The sequence below is a fragment of the Sarcophilus harrisii genome, chromosome 4, assembly GCF_902635505.1.
Source record: "Sarcophilus harrisii chromosome 4, mSarHar1.11, whole genome shotgun sequence".
NCBI classification, from domain to species: domain Eukaryota; kingdom Metazoa; phylum Chordata; class Mammalia; order Dasyuromorphia; family Dasyuridae; genus Sarcophilus; species Sarcophilus harrisii.
Window position 1 is genome coordinate 396,918,051 of NC_045429.1, and position 20,332 is coordinate 396,938,382.

The 20,332-nt window shown below is 35.0% G+C and overlaps 1 pseudogene across 1 annotated transcript; it reads left to right on the forward strand.

Moving 5' to 3' along the window:
• Positions 1-6,166: 6,166 nt before the first annotated feature.
• LOC100930013 lies at positions 6,167-8,363 on the forward strand (annotated as a pseudogene). Its single transcript, XR_001121084.2, has one exon. The product of XR_001121084.2 is annotated as a centrosomal protein of 78 kDa pseudogene (transcript).
• Positions 8,364-20,332: the final 11,969 nt, after the last annotated feature.

The following is a 20,332-nucleotide window of genomic DNA, read 5'->3' on the forward strand; positions in this document are numbered from 1 at the left end:
TATTTTCCCCTACCTTTGTCCAGAAAGTGAAAATGAAAGCCATCCCTGGTGAGTTAAAATGCTCTGCTGTATTCATTTATAAACTGAGGTATTAAAGGTATAGTGTAGAGTTCTAATGAAGCCCTGTAATCTGGCCCGCAGACCAAAAATGTGTTAATCAGTAGCAATCAATCCATCAGCCAACAAATGGTTTTATTTTCACTCAATGTGGGTTCCATGCTTAAAGGGGAGATGGATAATTAAGACTTCATGTTTCAAAATATTAAATATTGATTTGTAGACGTTTAGCAGCAGGCATAAAGCTCTCCTGAGGGATGGCAACAACTGTCTAAAAGATTATAAAAGATTTTATTTCTCTTGGTAGAATTTAGCATTTATTTCTTATTTAAAAGATGGGAGAATGAGAGTTAGTAAAATATTGTATTGAGGAGATAGCTCAGAGTCCTGCCCATGGATATAGTGTCTGTTGTGTGTGTCTGGGCCAGGGCAAACATGGGGCTGTTTTGAGTTTTGTATTGGCTTTTGGTTTATTGAAGTGTCAGAAGGTTTATAAGTTCCTCAGCTCAAGTTTTGATTGTTTTATCCAAGTACTGTCACTTCTTATCATTATTAAAGGCAGCAATCAAAAAAGGGACCCTCGGGAGGAGAGGAGGGGGAGCGCCAAACACTCATCCTGGCTGTTGCTGCTAGAATGCCACTCTTTCCTTGACAGCATTCTTTCCTTGACACCACAGGGTGATTAGGGGAATCTTTGTAATAGACTTGGGCAATTAGCTAATACATTTTGTGATTAAACTCTCCTTAGTCTCAGCCTTAGGAACATCTCCTAAATGATTAGGAACTAGTGAGGGGGCTAAAGCTTGGTAGTGGGTGGGTAGGTAGAAAGCAGTAGGGAATGTCATTTCTTCCCCATCCTCCCACTCCCCCTAAAGATCATAAATCAGTGACATTTTGTCAGTGCAGATGATTAGGAAAATCATTAAACACCTGTGCTTCTCAAGTCCAAGCCTCCAGATATTTTAGAGTGGATCTGCAGTGATGGACACCATTGAATTATTAGTTTTCTGGTACCTTGATCCTAGGACAACTTAGTGCAATAGATAGATTACTGGGATTGAAATCAGGAAGACACATCTTCATGAGTTCAAATCCAGTCTTATGTAGTGTGACCCTTGCCAAGTCACTTTACCCTGTTTGCCTCAGTTTCCTCATCTAAAAAATGAGCTGGAGAAGGAAATGGCAAACCATGGCAGCATCTTTGCCAAGGAAGCCCAACATAGGATCATGAAAAGTCAAAAATAACTGGACAATAACAAAATTAATTTGATAGAATTTAGAATCCTACAAACATTTTAAAAGTATGACTCAGATTTCCTCTGAAAAATCATTGAGGTGAAAGAATATGAGATTAGGTTTAAATCTCCCTCAAAAAAATCTGAAATTTCTGGTACGTTCATGATTTTCCTGAGTTTTATTCATTTGAATTTATAGGATAATAAGTTTAAGATCTTTGAGGTCACCTAATCCAATTTGCTTAATTTACAGATAAAGTGGTTAAGTGATATGCAAAAACACAGATAAAAAGTGACAGAGCTGGTATTTCAGGATTTCAAAGTGTTTCATATGCTCCAAATCCATGCTCTATCACCCCTATTAAACCAGTTTTCATGTGCTACAGAGAAAATAAAGTGGGCATATAAAACACTTTGAAAAGTCCTATAAAATAGTATGTTTTGTTTTTTTTCAAAATATTGATTAAGTAGTGTACCTACCTTTTGATAATCCTACTCTAATGTCCAATTATACCCATAAAGTGACTTGGAGATCTTGAAATTTTTGAGCTTCAAGGAGAGCAAGCTTTTGAATGTTTTGCCAAGATGGAAAGGTTCAAGTATGGTATCAGTAAAGACATTGTGGAGGAAATGAAATATTAACTAGCTCTTGAATAGCTTTTGATAGATATGGATGATATTGGGGATAATGTTCTATGCAATGAGGTAAGTAGCATGAGCAATGGCAAGGAGTTGGGGAAGTGAAAACCAGCCCACTTATGTCACTAGAAAGGTGTCTATCAAGTAGACACTTTGAGGGCAGAAGTATTAAGAACAATTCAAGAAGACCATCACCTAAAATACAGAGAGGTTGAAATCTCCACCATTAAAGAATAGTACCCACACTGATAAAAATCACTGACTTGGTACTTTATCTTTCAAATGAAGAAATATTAAGAGAACAAGGTAAAAAAGATCATAGAATTATAGATTTCAAGAAACTGTGATTCTGTCAGTCAGTTAATAAATATTACTTTAATAAGTACTTTGTACCAGAGGATACTAAAAAGAAGCAAAAGACAATTCTGACCTCAAGAAACTCACAGTCTAATGGGGGAGATAACAAGAAAACATATGTATAAACAAGAGCTTAGAGGATAAATAAGAAATAAATAAGAAGGCACTAGATTCAAGGGGGAGTTGGGAAAGTCTTCTTATAGAAGATGGGATTTTAGATGGATCTAAAGGAAGCCAGGGAACTCTGAGGGACAGAGTTATGGAGGGAGAGTGTTTGAGGCATGAAAAATAGCCAGAGAAAATGTCTGAAAGCTAGAGATTGAGTACCATGTTTATGTACAGTAAGAAAATTGGCTGATCCGGTTTAAGAAGACTGGAAAGGCAGGAAGGGAGTTAGGCTTTGAATGTCAAACAAAGGATTTTGTATCTGGTCATGAAAATGGCAGGGAGTCACTGGAGTTTATTGAGTGGGAGGAGACATGACATGGTCAAACCCATTCTTTAAAAAAAAATGACTTTGGTGACTGAATGAAAGAAAGATTGTAGTGGGAAGAGGCTCGAGGTAGGCAGGCTCCCAGACTATTGTAATAGTTCAGATATGAAGTGATGAAAGTCTGCACTAGAGTCATAGCAATGTCAGAGGAGAGAAAGGGGAGTATTTGAGAACTTGACATCAGGAGGCCTTGACGTCAGAATGATTTTTGGGGGAGGGAGGTAGAGATAAGTTAAAGATAACACCTCGGTTGTGTTTTGGGGGACTGGGAAGATAGTGTTAGCCTCTTAAAAAAAGGGAGGTAAGGGAGGGTTTAGGGAAAAAACTATATGAGTTCAGTTTTAAATATGTCAAATTTAAGATGTTTACCTGACAAACAATTAATGTGTTTCTTTTTTTTTTTTTCCAATTAATGTGTTTCAAAGGAAGTTGTGAGACGTGACATTGGAGCTCAGAAGAGATGTTGGAGCAGGATTGGTAGATTTGAGAGTCATCAGCAGTAATTAAATCCACTGGAACTAATAGGATCACCAAGTGAAGTAGTAGAGAGGGAGCAGAAGAGAAGACTAGAAGTCTCAGGGATACCTACATTTAGAGGGCCAATCTATAAGTTGAATAAACTCATTTTTTCAAAGATATCCTCAAAGAAGCAGATAACCAGAGCCTGTAGACATGTAGAATCATGGAGAGAGAGAGAGAGCCATTGGCTAATTTCATTCTCTTAATATCTCTCCTCATTTTGTGCACAAAGTGGCCTATTCAAAATAACTATTTCCCCTTTCCTAGGGTCTTTCTTTTATTTTTGCTTGTACAGTGGGAAAAAACCCTGCAAAACACCACATACTATCTTTGGGGTCAGAGCACCCAATTCCATTCCAGACATATGTGACTTTGATCAAGTCACAATCTTCCAGGTTTTAATTTTCTCAAATACAAAATAAGGGGATTAGGGTATATGATCTCTGAGACTAATCCCTCCTAACTGGAGAAATCTGTAGTTGTATAAAACAATTAAGACCTAAGCTATTCACTTCATTTGGCTTTTCAAATGCATTTACTGGTTATACAAAGAGTTTATGTTCAATGCCAGAAGGGATCACAAGAGTTAAGTCTAATATTATCATCTTCCCTTCTCCCACCCCATTTTACTTTAGAAGAAACTCAAGTGTAAGTAGATTAATGAACATGTCAGAAATCAGATTTGAACCCAGGTCTTTTCAGAGTGAGTACTTTTTCCATACTGTCTCACTTACTGCCCTGATTTATTTCTAAGCCCCTTTCCCTAGGGGTTAGGTAAAAAAATGCAACAGATCCTTACGGATACAGAACCAATACATATTTCCTGAATTAAATTAAACTGCACTGTTAGTAGAAATGGAGAGAAAGATACAAATTTAGCTCCAGTCATTTATGCTCAAATTTGGTTCTTTCTAAAGTAGGAATAACAATGTGGAACCCTCAGGTGGCAGGTGCAGCAAAAGTACGGAAGAGCATCATATTGCTAAGTTGCGGAGGTTAATATCTTCTGCTTTGATGGCTCCATTGAATATAATCTGTGGTAAAGTGGAAAAAATTAATGAATAGCCTTGTTGGATATAAAATTGATTTCTTTAGCAGATATTAGTTTGGGAGTCCCATGTGTGAAACTGTCATGGAGTGTCATAGTCCATTTTCCTAGTTGATTGTAGAGGTATATTCAATTTCAGCATCAGAATATTTCTCGTTTTTCACATTTAACAGTTTGAAGTTCAAATGTATTTCAGTGTGAACCTTTATTTGTTTAGAGATACTTGAAAGAATGATTTTTAAATGCACTCTTTATATGGGCATCTCTCTCTCTTTCTGTCTCAGTCTGTCTCTTTTCTTTAAAGACATTTGAATACCTCTCACTGTTTTAATAAGACTACATCCAGAAGATTGTGTTCTCTTTTGAGTGTCATATTATGAGAAGGTCATTGTCAAGGAGAATGTTTTGGGTATTGGAGATTGGATGCTCTGTGAGGATTGGTTAAAGGAACTGGATTTATTTAGCTTGAGCCTAGAGGAAAAGTCTTGAGGGTTAAGTGGTAGCTGCTGCTGCCTTGAAACAACTTATAGATTTAGCTAGCTATCAGTTGGGAAGGTGGCCTTGGGATGAAGAAGACTTGAATTCAAGTTTACTTCTGACAAAACACTGACTGTGTGATCCTGGGGCACTTAACCTCTCAATTCTCCAGGTACACATCTTTAAGACTCAGTTACCAAGGAGGCATAAATTGCATTTAACAAAACAATTCACCTCTAATTACCTATCCTTATGAAATCTGAGATCTGATTTTTAGAAATTAGTAATCATGTGATCATAGATCTTAGAGGTTATATCTTTTTTCATTCTCTCTTACAAATTAAGAAATTGAGGGCCAGAGAAGTTAAGTGATTGTCCCAAAAACTCATTTTATAAGTGTCAGCTGAAATTTGAAGCCAGATTGTTTGATTCCCAGGGCTGGTACTCTTTACTCTTTCCCTATGCATGGAACTGTGTTTGTGTTGGGGATGAAGGAACATCCCACTAATAAACTCAATAGAAGAGATTCCTTTTAGCATCATAATAACATACCAGAAAAGGAAACAATATTTAAAAGTTTTCCTCCTAGATTTAAGTGAAGCTGCTTGGTGTAGCATATAGAGCTGGTTTTAATTCAGGATCACCTGAGTTCAAATCTCATCTCTATCCCATGATTGTCTGAGTGACCTTGGATAAGTCACAGCTTTTTGGTGCTCAAGCTAGTACTTTAAGATTATAAATTGTAGAGAAGGTGGCAACCTGAGTTGGTAGAAGAACTTTCCTTTTCTGGGAGTTTTCCTATCCAAATGAATAAAGCAGATAGGTGGCTCAGTGGTTAATTTGGAGTCGGGAAGATCTGCATTAAAATTCTGCTAAGTGATCCTGGAAAGGTCACTGTCCCTCAGTTTCCTCATCTAACAAATGGGAAGGGAAGAATTGAAACTGTTGGGCTCTTAGGTCTTTTCTAACTTTAAATCTCTGATCCTATAAAAATCAGGGGTCCTAATTATAGATTTAAAGTTGGAAAAGCCCTTTGAATTCATCCAGCCCAAGCCTCTAGCCCACTGATAAGAGATCCACAACTGCTGTGTAATTCATGAAGTTGCCCTGGGGGTTAAATGACTCGTCCAGGGTCATACAGTGGGATTGGAACTCATCATGCTCACTCCACTGAGCCGCCTTTTTGACGATTACACCTTGCCGCCTATAAGCTCTGCCCCCTCAATTGACCATAAGGAAAATGGAGTCCCAAGGAAGGAAACGTTTGGACCTCCGAGAATTCCATCCTCTCAGCCAATAGAAGCAGGGCGAGGACAAGAGTATCCAGGGCCTCAGAATCCAGGAGCGGGGCCACGCCCCAACAGAAACCCTGCTCTGAAAGGGCGTTAAGACTGCAGGATGGGCAATGAAGCTGGAGCCATCTGAGGCAGAAAAGCAGGCGGCGGCGGGACTGAGTGGACTGAGATAGATGTGCCTAGGATTGAGTCGTCTGTGCAGGGGTGGGGGGGTTCCGATCGATGTCAAGAAATGACCAACACCGCACAGCCTCGCAAAGAGGGCTCCTCAGATTTCCTTTCGCAATATGAACACATCTGCGCGCTCCAGGGCTTGGTACCTCTCCCTGCGGTGAGGACCAGCCTGAAGATGGGTATGCTGAGCTTTAATGCGGATCGCCTCCGCCTACTGGACTGGGTGCCTTTGCTGAGCGCCTTGAGGATCAACAAAACCCTGCCCTCCGTCTCAATCAGGAGCACCTTTCAGCCATCCTTGCAAGACACTATGATTGAGAAGCATAAATCCTACGCGAGAAGGCGCATCCCTGCCGTAACCACTAAAGAAGTCACTATCCAGTTGTGTAAAGCTATCAAAGGCTGCTTAACCACATCTACTGCTCTGACCAACCTCGAGTTTCAGGGAATCCTTTTAAGAGGGCGAGATATAATGTTCTTAGCCAAGGGATTGAATAAATCGGCATCCCTGGTACACCTCTCTCTGGCGTTTTGTCCAATTGGAGATGTAGGTTTAGAAATTCTCTGTCAAAATTTAAGGAGCGTAACAACCCTGAAGACTGTAAACTTCACTGCGTGCAATCTTACTTGGAGGGGAGCAAAACATATATCCACTGTTTTAAAATACCAGGCAGTAAAAAGACATGAGGAAGTTTGGGCTGCCAATCTTCGCAGCAGGAATGCTGATCTGGAAGGCATGGGTGGCTTGAAGCGAGTCACTTTCAATTCCAACCCACTTGTAGGCGATCAAGGTGCCCATGCTTTTGCCGACTCGATTTGTGACAATTTATGGCTGAGAGCCCTTGACCTGCAGTTGTGTGGAATTAGCAGTGGGGGTGCCAAAGCTTTGCTAGATAGTCTGGAATCCAATGCAACCCTAGTGATTCTGGATATACGAAAAAACCCACTTGTTGATCATTCTTTGATGAGGGCAATTATTGATAAACTTAACCATAACGCAAAGAGTACTAAATCAGAGTTTAAATGGTTGAGTTCTTCCTCTTTAAAGGACTTTTTCAAAAGCAAACAGAAAAGAAGAACTATAATTCTGGGAAGTGGTCGAAAAGGAAAAGCTACTATTCGAATTGGCATACCGTCCAAGAAACCCATATTGACTGGAAGAAGATATGTCCCCGCAAAGGATTTTTATGTCCCAGATCCACCACCAGGTGTACCTTGGCGTACAGCAGAACGGGCAAAGAGGTATAGGGGTTTCCCACAGATCAAAACCAGAGATATATCTTGTTGAATGAGATGCCAAATTTTGTCAACTTTTCAAGTGAAAGAAAACTTGAAGAGAAAGATATCCATTTGAAAGAGGGAAATGAGATAGCATGGTTCAAAATAAACTCACACCTTGCCTTAAACACATATTTTGTAAAAACAAGAGAAGAACTATGGTGCCCTTATGAGAATCATTGAAACTACATTAAATGGAATATTCAAATCTGTATTGCTGAAGTGGAAATTCATCCCAATTATAATTGCCTCTAATAATTTAGATAGTATTTGCTAGTTCACAAGGAAGTTCCCCAAACGTATGACTAAATTCTTATCCTTTTTTGATTTAGTTTTTTTTTTAAAGAAGAAAAATAGTTTTATTTTTTTTTTCTCCTAAGGCCTACCAGGAAAATCTTATTAAAACATGTAAATCCCCAGTGATTATCAGGTGATCAAATAAGAATTTGCCATTTTTTGAAATGCTAAGCATTGGATTCTGAATGTAACACCCCCCAAAGAGGGTTCAACCTGGTCCATTTAATAATGCATACTTCATTTACAGATCTGAGTACTATCCTTCTTCCAGCTATGATATTTCCCTCAGTCATAGTGTTGATGCATGTGGATCTCTAAGTACATTTTAAAGTAGAACAACAACGGGATGATACACTCCACAAAATTCATGAAGAGGAAATAGACATATTTCGGCACGGGAGAATATTTATGCATTATTTAACAGCAATAATGTTTGAATTCATACATTATGCAAATGCAGTTATAATCAGGAAAATTAAAGAACTTGGACTGCTGGCTGCAACATCTTTAAATCCACCATTAGGTACCTAGCTATGCATAACATTTAATACCATACAATGTTCCACAGTGGTATGTCATTTGAAGAGAAAAGTTATCAGAGATTAACAGAGTATAGAATGAAAACCCCTGATTTGCTACCCCAAAAATGACCAATATAAATTTATCGGTAAATAAGGAGTCAGAGGCTCATAGATTTAGACCTGGAAGGGTCCTTCGCCGCCATAGATTTAGACCTGGAAGGGTCGTCACCGCCATAGATTTAGACCTGGAAGGGTCCTTCGCCGCCATTGACCTTTCTCCCTTTTCCATTTTAGAGATGTGGATACTGAGCTCAGAAAAGTCATTTATTTGTCCAAAAGTTCACAGCAATTAAGTAGCAGAAGATCGATTTGAATCTAGATTCTTGTGAAAGCAAAGCCTGTGCAGGCTCCAGAGCCTTTAATAACTAAGAATTTGGTAAAGATGAAATTTACTTTTTAATTGATAGTGCCTTGACTTTTCTAACTCTCTTAGGGCCAAATGCTAAACTTCCCCTCCCCCTTCAATGGGGGAAAAAAAGAAAAAAGAAAAGGAAAAAAGTAGGTTTTTTCTTACCTACTTGCTTTCTTTCTTGGCAATTTTCATTCACCCCTAGACTTCTAGACATTATCTCTATGTAGATGACTCTCAAATATCTACCTCCCTTCTGAGCTCCATGAAAATATTTCCAAATTCTTATTGGACATTTTCAACTTATAAATTTGCTAGTGTTACAAAGTCAGACCTAGAAAGACAATCATTCCTCAGTGCTTGACATATAGTAGGTATTATTTAAATAACGGTGGTTGTTATTGTTGTTGTTGTTGATACTCTAATCCTAGGTGGAAAGAGTTGTAGAATCAAAAGATCTGAGTTAAAATTCTGCCTGAAATATTCCATGTGTCCCTGGACAAATTAATCTCCCTGGATTTCCATTTTTCTTGTTTCTAAAATGAGAGGGTTAGACTAGATGGTTTTTGAGGTATGTCTCTTCCAGGTATATTTAAGGATCCTATGATCAACTTAACTGAAAGCAATTTTTCCTCCAGAGTATTTTGATATATTTTAATTTGAGCCACTCAAACATCACTTAGTATATGCTGCCTTGCATTTTTAGCTATATTTAGAAGCTATATTTAGTAGCTATATTTAGAAGTGTGTCCTATCCTCTTGGTTGGATTGTTAGCTCTGTGAGGGTAAGAACGTGACACATTTTTATTTTTGAATTCTCTATAGTGCTTCAGTAAAATGTCTTGCAAATACTAGAAATTCAGTACTATTTGAATACCTGAATGGGAGACTGGATTTGAAGTCAGACATTCTAATTGTAGTATAATTATGTTAGGGTGAATAGGATAGCTCCACTCTGTCTGACCCTTTGGAAAGTAGTGCTTCAGAAAAGATAAGTTTTAAGGTATAATTTAAAAGGATGATGGTTGAGAAAAGGAAAGGTATTTCAAATGGATTGGTTCATGCTGCAAAAGTATAGAGGAAAAAGAAAAAAATATTAGTTGGGGATTGACAAAACAAATTTGCCTGAAGGCTCTATGGCAGTTTTGTTCAGGACAGAAATTAAAGAGGAGAGTAGATAGATTAGGGTAGGACTTCTTAGACTTTTCCATTTGTGATCCCTTTTTGCCTCAGGGCTTCTTGAACTTTTTCCATTTGTGATCTTTTTTTTGCCCAAGAGATTTTTTACATGGCCCCTGGTATATAGATATATAAAGTAGGTATATAAATCAAACATTTACTGATAATAAGTCATAATCTTGTCACTTCCACATTCAGTTATGAGAGTCCATATGGATGGGTCATGAAAGAGTTTAAGAAGCTGGGATTTTAAAAAACCCAAATAATATAGGATCTTGATTTTATAGTCATTGGATTTAATTTGATGCAAAAGATTATGGGAACTGTATATAATTTTATATAATGATGGAAGTGACTTGGCAGCAACCTTGATTCTGTGATCAAGGAATTTAATTTGATGTGGAAAAATATGGAAAAATCATTGTATGGATTTGAAAATGGAAGTGAGTTGGCAAAAATGGCACTTGATGAAGATGGTTTTTATTGCTGTCAAAACAGGTTAATAGTCTGGACAAAGCGTAACCTCGAGGACAATTTAGCTAATTAATAATTATGTGGATAGTTGTGTGGATACAAAGGAAGTTTTCTTAATCTAAAACAGTTTAGTTTACAATTTAGTAGATGGGTAATCCAAGTGACAAGTGACAGACTCTAAAAAGAAGGTTTTGTTAGTGAGAGAGGCATAAAGTGAAACAATTTTTGAGATGACACTCTTGAAATTAACTATAGGAGTAAGACAGCTAGATGTTGAATGGATAGATATTTGGGCTTGGAGTCAGCAAAAACTGAATTCAAATTCAGTCTCAGAAAATCCCTAGTTCAATGACTTTGGGCAAGTTTGCAACTAGAGAAGGGGATGGCAAACCATTCCAATAAATTTGCCAAGAGAATATCACAGGTCCGTGGGATCCCAAGAGACAGCAATGTAATGATTGAACAATGAAACGCCCAAGAGAATGTTGAGGACAAAGATAATAGAGTGACCAAGGATAATAATGATAGCAAAGCGAAAGATGTTCTAAGCTTGCAAAGTTAGTATAGGGGAGTAAATGCTAGATTTGGAGATGGACTTGAAATCTGCCTCAGCTCACTAACTTTGTGGACCTATTATACTTATGATTTCTTCTAGTACAATACTATTTGTCTTAATCACATACCATAACTTGTTAAGCTATTCTCCAATTGATGGGCATTCTCTCAATTTCTAATTCATTGCCAACAAATAAGAGTTGCTATAAATGTTTTTGTATGTATAGATCCTTTTCTCTTTTCTTTCATCTCTTTGTCATACAGACTTAGTAGTGGTATTTCTGGATCAGAGAATATGTACAGTTTTATGCCTTTTGTACATAGTTTCAAAATGTTTTCCAGAATGTTTGGACTAATTCACAGCTCTATCAACAATGCATTAGTGTACCTATTTTTCTATATCCTTTCCAGCATTTATTATTTTCTTTTTTTTTGGTGATATTAACCAACCTGAAAGGTATGAGGTATTACCTCAGAGTTGTTTTAATGTGCATTTTTCTAATGAATGGTGATTTAGAGTATTTTTCATGTGACTATTGATTGGTTATCTTTTGTTCATATCCTTTGACCATTTATCAATTGAGAAATGGCTTTAATTTCTACAAATGAATTAATGAATGAATGAATAAATTAAATGCATTTAAAATTATCCACTTCCACACCTATGAATCTTTCTCTCTCTTGTTTGATCACACTTTTCCTTTCTCTAGAGATCTGACATAATTTTTTATGATCCCTTAACTTATTTATGTCTAAATCACATACTCATTTTGACTTTATCTTGATATACCATGTGAGATATTGGTCAATATCTAGTTTCTTTCAAACTGTTTTCCAGTTTTTCCAGAAATTTTTGTCATATACTAAGTTCTTTTCCCCAAAGCTTGGATCTTTTGTTTTATCAAATACTAGATTACTATGATCATTTATGACTATGTATTATGTACCTAATCTGTTCTACTGATCCATCAGTCTTTATTGTTTTGATAATATAGTTTTAAATCTAGTATTTCTAGGTCACCTTCCTTCACATTTTTTTCATTGATTGATTCCCTTGGTGTTCCTGACCTTTTGTTCTTTCAGAAGAATGTTGCTACTATTTTTTTTTTATCTCTATAAAAGAGTTCCTTGGTAATTTTATTGTTGCGGCACTGAATAAGTAAGTTAATTTACGTAAAATTGTCATTTTTATTATATTGGCTCAACCAACTTAGAAATCATTAATGTTTAAATATTTGTGTGAAAAGTATATTGTAACTGGGTTCATGCAATCCCTGTATTTGGGGCAGCTAGTAGTGCAGTGACTAGAATGCTATCCCTGGAGTCAAGAGGACTTATATCAAATCTAGTCTCAGACACTTACTAGTTGTGTGATTCCCAAGCAAGTCATTCAACCAAATTTGCTTCAGTTTTTTCATTTTTAAAATGAATGAGTTGAAGACACAAATGGTCAACTACTTCAATATCTTTGCCAATAAAATTCCAAATAGTATTACAAAATATTGAACACGATTAATTTATCAACATCAATGAAAAAAAAAGTCCCTGGTTTTGTCTTGGCAAATAAGACTCATAAATATTTTAAAATGTCTTCAGTTACTTTATGTGGAATTTACCTTATTCCTTCCAAATTTTGTTGACAATATATAGAAACAGTGATTTATATGGGTTTATTTTATATTTTGCAATTTTCTTAAGTTTATTGTTTCAACTAGTTTTTTAGTTGATTCTCTAGGATTCTCTTTACTGTATCATCTACAAAGGATGAGAGTTTTGTTTCCTCATAGCCTATTTTTATTCTTTTAATTTCTTTTTCTTGTTTTAAATAGCATTTCTAATATCATATTAAATAATGATGATGATAACAGATATCCTTCCTTTACTGTTGATCATACTGGAAAGATTTCTAACTTGTCCCCATTTCAGATAATATTTGTTCTTGCCTTTAAACAGATATTTCTTATAATTTTTCAAAATTACAGAAGTAAATAGTACTTCTGTATTGTCTAGTGTTTTTCAATAGAAATGGGTGTTATATTTAGTCAAAAACTTTTTCTGTGTCTGTTGATATAATCACATGACTTTGTTGTTTCTCTTATTAATATGGTTAATTATGACACATAAACCAGCAACAGTATATAATTGTAAATGATCATAGCAATCTAATATTAGATAAAACCAAAGATCTAAGCTTTTGGGGCAAGAACTTAACCATCTTGACAAAAATTCCTGAGAAAACTTAAAAGCAATTTGAAAGAAACTAGGTATAGACCAATTAGGAGTAGGGGGCAATTACAGCAATCTATCACAAAGATCATACACTTTGACTAGGTGGGAAATACATATATCTATATAAACATATAGACATATGTATTTTATATATAGATAGATCTATATGTATGATCTTTGTGATTTATTGCTGTAATACCCTTGCTAGTATTTTATTTAAAATACTACTTCTATCAATATTCATTAGGAAAATTGTCCTATAATTTTCTTTCTCTGCTTTTACTCTCTCTGGTTTAGTTATCAAGACCCATTTGTGTCATAAAATGAATTTGGTTGGATTCCATATTTACCTATATTTTCAAACAGTTTTTATACTAATTGGATTAATTATTCCATAAGCATTTGGTAGAATTCACTTGTAAATCCATCCAGTCCTGTGCAATTTTTTTCTTGAGATGCTCATTTATGGCTTGCTCAATTTTTTTCCCCCTAAGATAGGTTATTTTAGCATACATGTCCTCTTTTACTAATCTGTGTTTTGTTTTGTTTTGTTTTGGTAAATATTCATCTTTTAAGCTTAGACTATTAATTTTAAAGTTACAACATTGGGCCAAGTAACTTCTTAATGATATCATTTAGTTTCATCTATCTTTTTTTTTTTTTTTTAGGTTTCATTATTTTTTTTTAATAACTTTTTATTGACAGAACCCATGCCAGGGTAATTTTTTACAACATTATCCCTTGCACTCACTTCTGTTCCAATTTTTCCCTCCCTCTCTCACCCTCCTCCAGATGGCAAAGCAGTCCTATACATGTTAAATAGGTTACAGTAGATCTTAGATACAATATATGTGTGCAGAACCGAACAGTTCTCTTGTTGCTCAGGGAGAATTGGATTTCGAAGGTATAAATAACCTGGGAAGAAAAACAAAAATGCAAGCAGTTTACATTCATTTCCTAGTGTTCTTTCTTTGGGTGTAGCTGCTTCTGTCCATCCTTGATCAATTGAAACTGAGTTAGATCTTCTCGTTATTGAAGAAATCCACTTTCATCAGAATACATCCTCATACAGTATCGTTGTTGAGGTATATAATGATCTCCTGGTTCTGTTCATTTCACTCAGCATCAGTTCATGTAAGTCTCGCCAATCCTCTCTGTATTCATCCTGCTGGTCATTTCTTACAGAACAATAATATTCCATAACTTTCATATACCACAATTTACTCAACCATTATCCAATTGATGGGCATCCATTCGTTTTCCATCTTCTAGCCACTACAAACAGAGCTGCCACAAACATTTTGGCACATACAAGTCCCTTTCCCTTCTTTAGTATCTCTTTGGGGTATAAGCCCAGTAGAAACACTGCTGGATCAAAGGGTATGCACAGTTTGATAACTTTTTGAGCATAGTTCCAAATTGCTCTCCAGAATGGCTGGATGTGTTCACAGTTCTACCAACAATGTATCAGTGTCCCTGTTTTCCCACATCCCCTCCAACATTCTGCGTTATCTTTCCCTGTCATTCTAGCCAATCTGACAGGTGTGTAGTGGTATCTCAGAGTTGTCTTAATTTGCATTTCTCTGATCAATAGTGATTTGGAACACTCTTTCATATGAGTGGTAATAGTTTCAATTTCATCATCTGAAATTGTCTATTCATATCCTTTGACCATTTTCAATTGGAGAATGGCTTGATTTCTTATAAATTAGAGTCAATTCTCTATATATTTTGGAAATGAGGCCTTTATCAGAACCTTTGACTATAAAAATGTTTTCCCAGTTTGTTTCCCTTCTAATCTTGCCTGCATTAGTTTTGTTTGTATAAACTTTTCAATTTGATATAATTAAAGTTTTCTATTTTGTAGTCAATAGTGATCTCTAGTTCTTCTTTGGTCATAAATTCCTTCCTCTTCCACAGATCTGAGAGGTAAACTATCCTATGCTCTTCCAATTTATTTATAATCTCATTCTTTATGCCTAGGTCATGAACCCATTTTGACCTTATCTTGGTGTACGGTGTTGAGTGTGGGTCAATGCCTAGTTTCTGCCATACTAATTTCCATTTTCCCCAGCAATTTTTGTCAAATAATGCATTCTTATCCCAAAAGCTGGGGTCTTTGGGTTTGTCAAACACCAGATAATTAAAGTTATTGGCTGTTTTGTCCTTTGAACCTGACCTATTCCATTGATCAACTAGTCTATTTCTTAGCCAATACCAGATGATTTTAGTAACCGCTGCTTTATAATATAATTTTACATCTGGTAAAGCTAGGCCACCTTCATTTGATTTTTTTTTCATTAATTCCCTTGAAATTCTTGACCTTTTGTTTTTCCATATGAACTTTGTTGCTATTTTTTCTAGGCCATCAAAATAGTTTTTGGGGAGTCTGATTGGTATAGCACTAAATAAATAGATTAGTTTAGGTAGTATTGTCATTTTTATTATATTTCTCGTCCAATCCAAGAGCATTTAATATTTTTCCAGTTGGTTAGATCAGACTTAATTTGTGTGGAAAGTGTTTTGTAGTTTTGCTCATAAAGTTTCTGATTTTCCCTTGGCATATAGATTCCTAAATATTTTATACAATCAGTAGTTACTTTAAATGGAATTTCTCTTTGTAACTCTGACTGTTGGATTTTGTTAGTGATATATAAGAATGCTGATGACTTAGGTGGATTTATTTTATAACCAGCAACTTTGCTAAAGTTGTGGATTATTTCTAATAACACAAAGGTGTGTTATTTCTCTGGGGTTCTCTAAGTATACCATCATATCATCAGCAAAGAGTGATAATTTGGTTTCCTTATTGCCTATTCTTATTCCTTTAATCTCTTTCTCAACTCTTATTGCCAAAGTTAGCATTTCTAATACAATATTAAATAGTAACAGTGATAGTGGGCAACATTGTTTCACTCCTGATCTTATTGGGAATGGTTGCACTTTAATTTCATCTATCTTGCATTGCATTCACCCCCTTTATTTTTGATGCTGGTAATTTCATTTTCTTTTTTTTTTTTTTAATCACAATCAACTAATGGTTTTTCCTTTTTTTTTTTTTTTTTTTTTTGTAATAGTAGTTCCTTGTTTTAGTTAGTTTAATGGGCTTTTTATTTTCAGTTTTGTGCATCTTAACTTTTATTTTTAGTTTGTTCTTTCTCTAGGTTTTTAATTGAATGATCAATTTATTGATCTGCTCTTTGTCTTATTGATATATGAACTGAGATATAACTTTTTAATAAAGCAAATAATAGATCAATAATGAAAAACTGCATTTGCTTAAATAACTGTATAAAATAAAATAAATTATTTTAAAAAAAGAAAAAAGAGATATAGCTAAATTCTGCTTTGGCTGTATACCACAAATTTTGATATGTTGTATCATTGTCATTCTTAACAAATTTATTGATTATTTCTATAATTCTTTCACCCACTTATTCTTTGATTTGATTATTTAGTTTTCATTGAACTTTTAAACTGGACTTCTGTAATCCTTTGTTGAATGTATTTTTTTTTTTTTTTTTGGCATTATGGTTTATAAAGGGTGTCTTTGCTGTTTCTGCTTTTCTGAATTTGTTTGTGAGGGTTTTTTTACCCTAACATATGGTCATTTTTTAAAGGTATCATATACAACTGAGAAAAAAAAGTGTGTTCCTTTTTATTCCCATTCCATTTTCTCCAGAGGTCTATTATATTTAATTTTTCTAAAATTCTATTTATCTCCTTAATTTCTTCCTTACATATTTTATGATTAGATTGATCTACCTCTAAGATTGGAAAGTAGAGATGTCCCATTAGTCTTGTTTTATTGTAACTTTCCTCAGGTAACTCATTTAATATTTCCTTTATGAATTTGGATGCCATACTGTTGTCACTAAATATTTAGTATTGATTTTACCTCATTATCTAAGGTGCCTATTATCAAGATGTGATTTAAACTACTTTTCTCTTGTCATCGTTCAATCATTTCAGTTATGTCCAACTCTAGTGCCTCAACTTGGGGTTTTCTTGACAAAGATATTGGAGTGTTTTGCCATTTCCTTTTTCAGCTCATTTTATAGATGAGAAAACTAAAGCAAACAGGGTTAAATGACTTACTAGGGTCACATACCTAGTAAGTGTTGGAAGTCAGCTTTGAATTCAGGTCTTCTTAACTCTAGGCCTGGCATTCTAAAACTGAGATTGCTACTCCTGACTTTATTTCATCTGAAGTGTAATAGTTTCTGTTCTAGCCCCTTATTTTGATTTTGTTTCCATTTCAAGTATATTTCTCATAAACAACATACTGTTAGATTCTGCTTTCTAACCTACTCTGCTATCTGTATCTGTTTAATAGGTGAATTCATCCCATTCACATTGATAGTTGTCATTATTTCACTTCATTTTATTTTGTTCTATCTTCCCACTGCTTCCATTAAGTTACCTTCCTCTTTATTACCCCCACCCTGACCTTATCTTCCTCCTACTTTCCTGTGAGATAAGATAGATTTCTCTCTGTGTGTGTGTATGTGTGAAAGAGAGAGAGAGAGAGAGAGAGAGAGAGAGAGTTCTCTCTTTGAATTAATTCAAATGAGACTAAGGTTCAAATGCTGTCTGCCCCATAACTATTTTCTCTTTTACTGTAAAAATATGTCCTTGTGTACTTATTTTATGTGAGATAATTTCCCCAATTTTCAACTTTATTCCCCCTTTTCTTAGTGCATCCCTTTTATTTCCACCTATTTCTTTTTAAAATCCCAACATAATCAAATCAATCCTTTACTCTTTTCTATATAGAATCCTTCTTAGTGCTCTAATAATGAAAACATTGTTAGGAATTAAATTTATCATCTTTCCATATAGGAATGTAAATAGTTTAACCTTAGTGAGTCCCTTATGATTTTTCTTTCATGTTTATCTTTTTATGCTTCTCTTGAATCTTGTATTTGAAAGTCAAATTTTCTATTCAGCTCTGTCTTTTCATTAGGAATTCTCAAAAATCCTCTACTTCATTGTTTCTGCTTTTTCCCTTGAAGGATTATACTCAATTTTGCTGGGTAGTTTATTTTTGGTTGTATTGCTAACTCCTTTATTTTTCAAAGTATCTTATTCCTAGCCTTTCATTCCTTTAACAAAGTAGCTGCTAATCTTGGTAGCTTCTGACTATTTGCTGGCTGCTTGAAATATTTTCCCTTTGACCCTGCAGATCTGGAATTTAGCTTTACTCTTCTGGAAGTTTTTGTTTTGGGATCTCAGGAGGTGATTGGTATATTGTCTTCATTTCTATTTTTGTCCTCTGGTTCTAGGATATCAGGGACATTTTTTCTTGATAATTTCTTGAAATATGTTGTCTAGGCTCCTTTTTTGATCATGGGTTTCAGGTTCTTCAGTAATTCTTAAATTATTTCTTCTTATTCTATTTTCAAGATAAGTTGTTTTTCTGATGAGATATTTCACATCTATTTTTTCTCATTCTTTTTTTTTTTTGATTGTTTATTGATGTTTCATAGAGTCACTAGCTTTCATTTGCCTAATTCTATTTTTAAGGAATGATTTTCTTCAGTAGGCTTTTATCTTTCTTTTTCCTTTTGTCCAATTCTGCTTTTTAAGAAGTTATTTTTATCAATGAACTCCTGTACCTCTTTCCATTTAGCTTAATTTTGTTTTTTTCTGCTTCTTTTGCCAAGCTGTTAATTATCTTTTCATAATTTTCTTTCTTTGTAAGTTCCTTGTAAGTTTTACTTAATTTTTCTTCTACAACTTTTATTTAATTTTCAAAATAATTTTTTTAGCTCTTCTAAGAATTTTCATTGGACTTATCTCCAATTTTCATTTTTCTTTGTGGCTTTACTTATAGTTCTTTTGTAATACTGCTCTAAAGACATCATTGTCTTCTTCTGAGATTGTATCTTAAACCTTCCCTGTCACTAAAGTAGCTTTTAAAAGTTGAGTTCTTTTTGTTGTTGTTGTTTCTTTATTTTTCTAGCCTGTTTTTTGACTTTGAACTTTATGGTAAAGCTTCACTCTGTTCCAGGGGTGAGGATGACAGGACATTGTTCCGTGGTTCAAACTTTTTCACACTACTTTTTTTTAGAGTTGGCTCTGGATGTTTAAGTGCTTTCAATGCTTCCAAGTTGCTATCATTCTGGGGTAGGTTTGGTCACTTCTTCCTTGTGACTGAAAGTGATACTGCTCCTCAAGACCCCTGCTTCCTTGGGACCAGAAGTGATAATACTTTTCAGGGTCAGTCCTTTCTAGTCTGAGAGAACTGCTTGGAAATACTTAGGAGGTTAAATGACGTGCCCAAAATGATAGATAGTTTGTTAGAAATGGGACTTGAACCCCTAAGTCTCCCCGCTCCAAGGCCAGATCTCTACTCACCATGCTATGCTGCTTCTTACTGAATCAAAGAATACTTTATAATAAAGGATTTTTCATAATTCCTTAGAAAAGCAAAAGTAATGCTTATTAAACAAAACCCAAAAACCAACAGCATGACTTTTTGAAGTATAGTTCACACTGGACTAACTTTGTTCACATTTTTGACAGAGTAACTAAAGAGGTAGATGCATAGAATGCTTTGGACATTGTAAATGTAGATTTCAGCAAATAATTTGACAAAGTCTTTCATGTAATACTTGTGTAAAAGATCATAATATTATAGTTTTAGAACTGTTAGGGACTTCAGAAATAATTCAGTCCATTCCCTTAATTTTGCACATGAAGAAACTGAGTCCCAGGAAAGTTTAAGTGAGATATAGAGATACTGGCTAGATGACAGTACTCTTAGGTGGATTTGATTCTCACAAACAAGGATTCAGCATCTTGTGATTGATTAGACCTCAAGAATAGTCACTAATGGGTCTATTTTAGCTTGGAAGGAGGTCTCAAATGGAGTGCTCTAAGGAATAGTTTTTGGTCTGGTGGTGTTTAACATTTTTATCAGTGATTTGGAAAAAGACGAAGATGACATGTCAGATTTGCATATGCTTTAAGCCAGGAGGGATAGAGTAATATGCAAGATTCTTGCCAGCTGAAATCACTCAGGAAATCAAACTGTTAAATTTTTTATATGCGTGTTTATGGTTTAGAAATTGGCAAATGCTACAAATCAGGG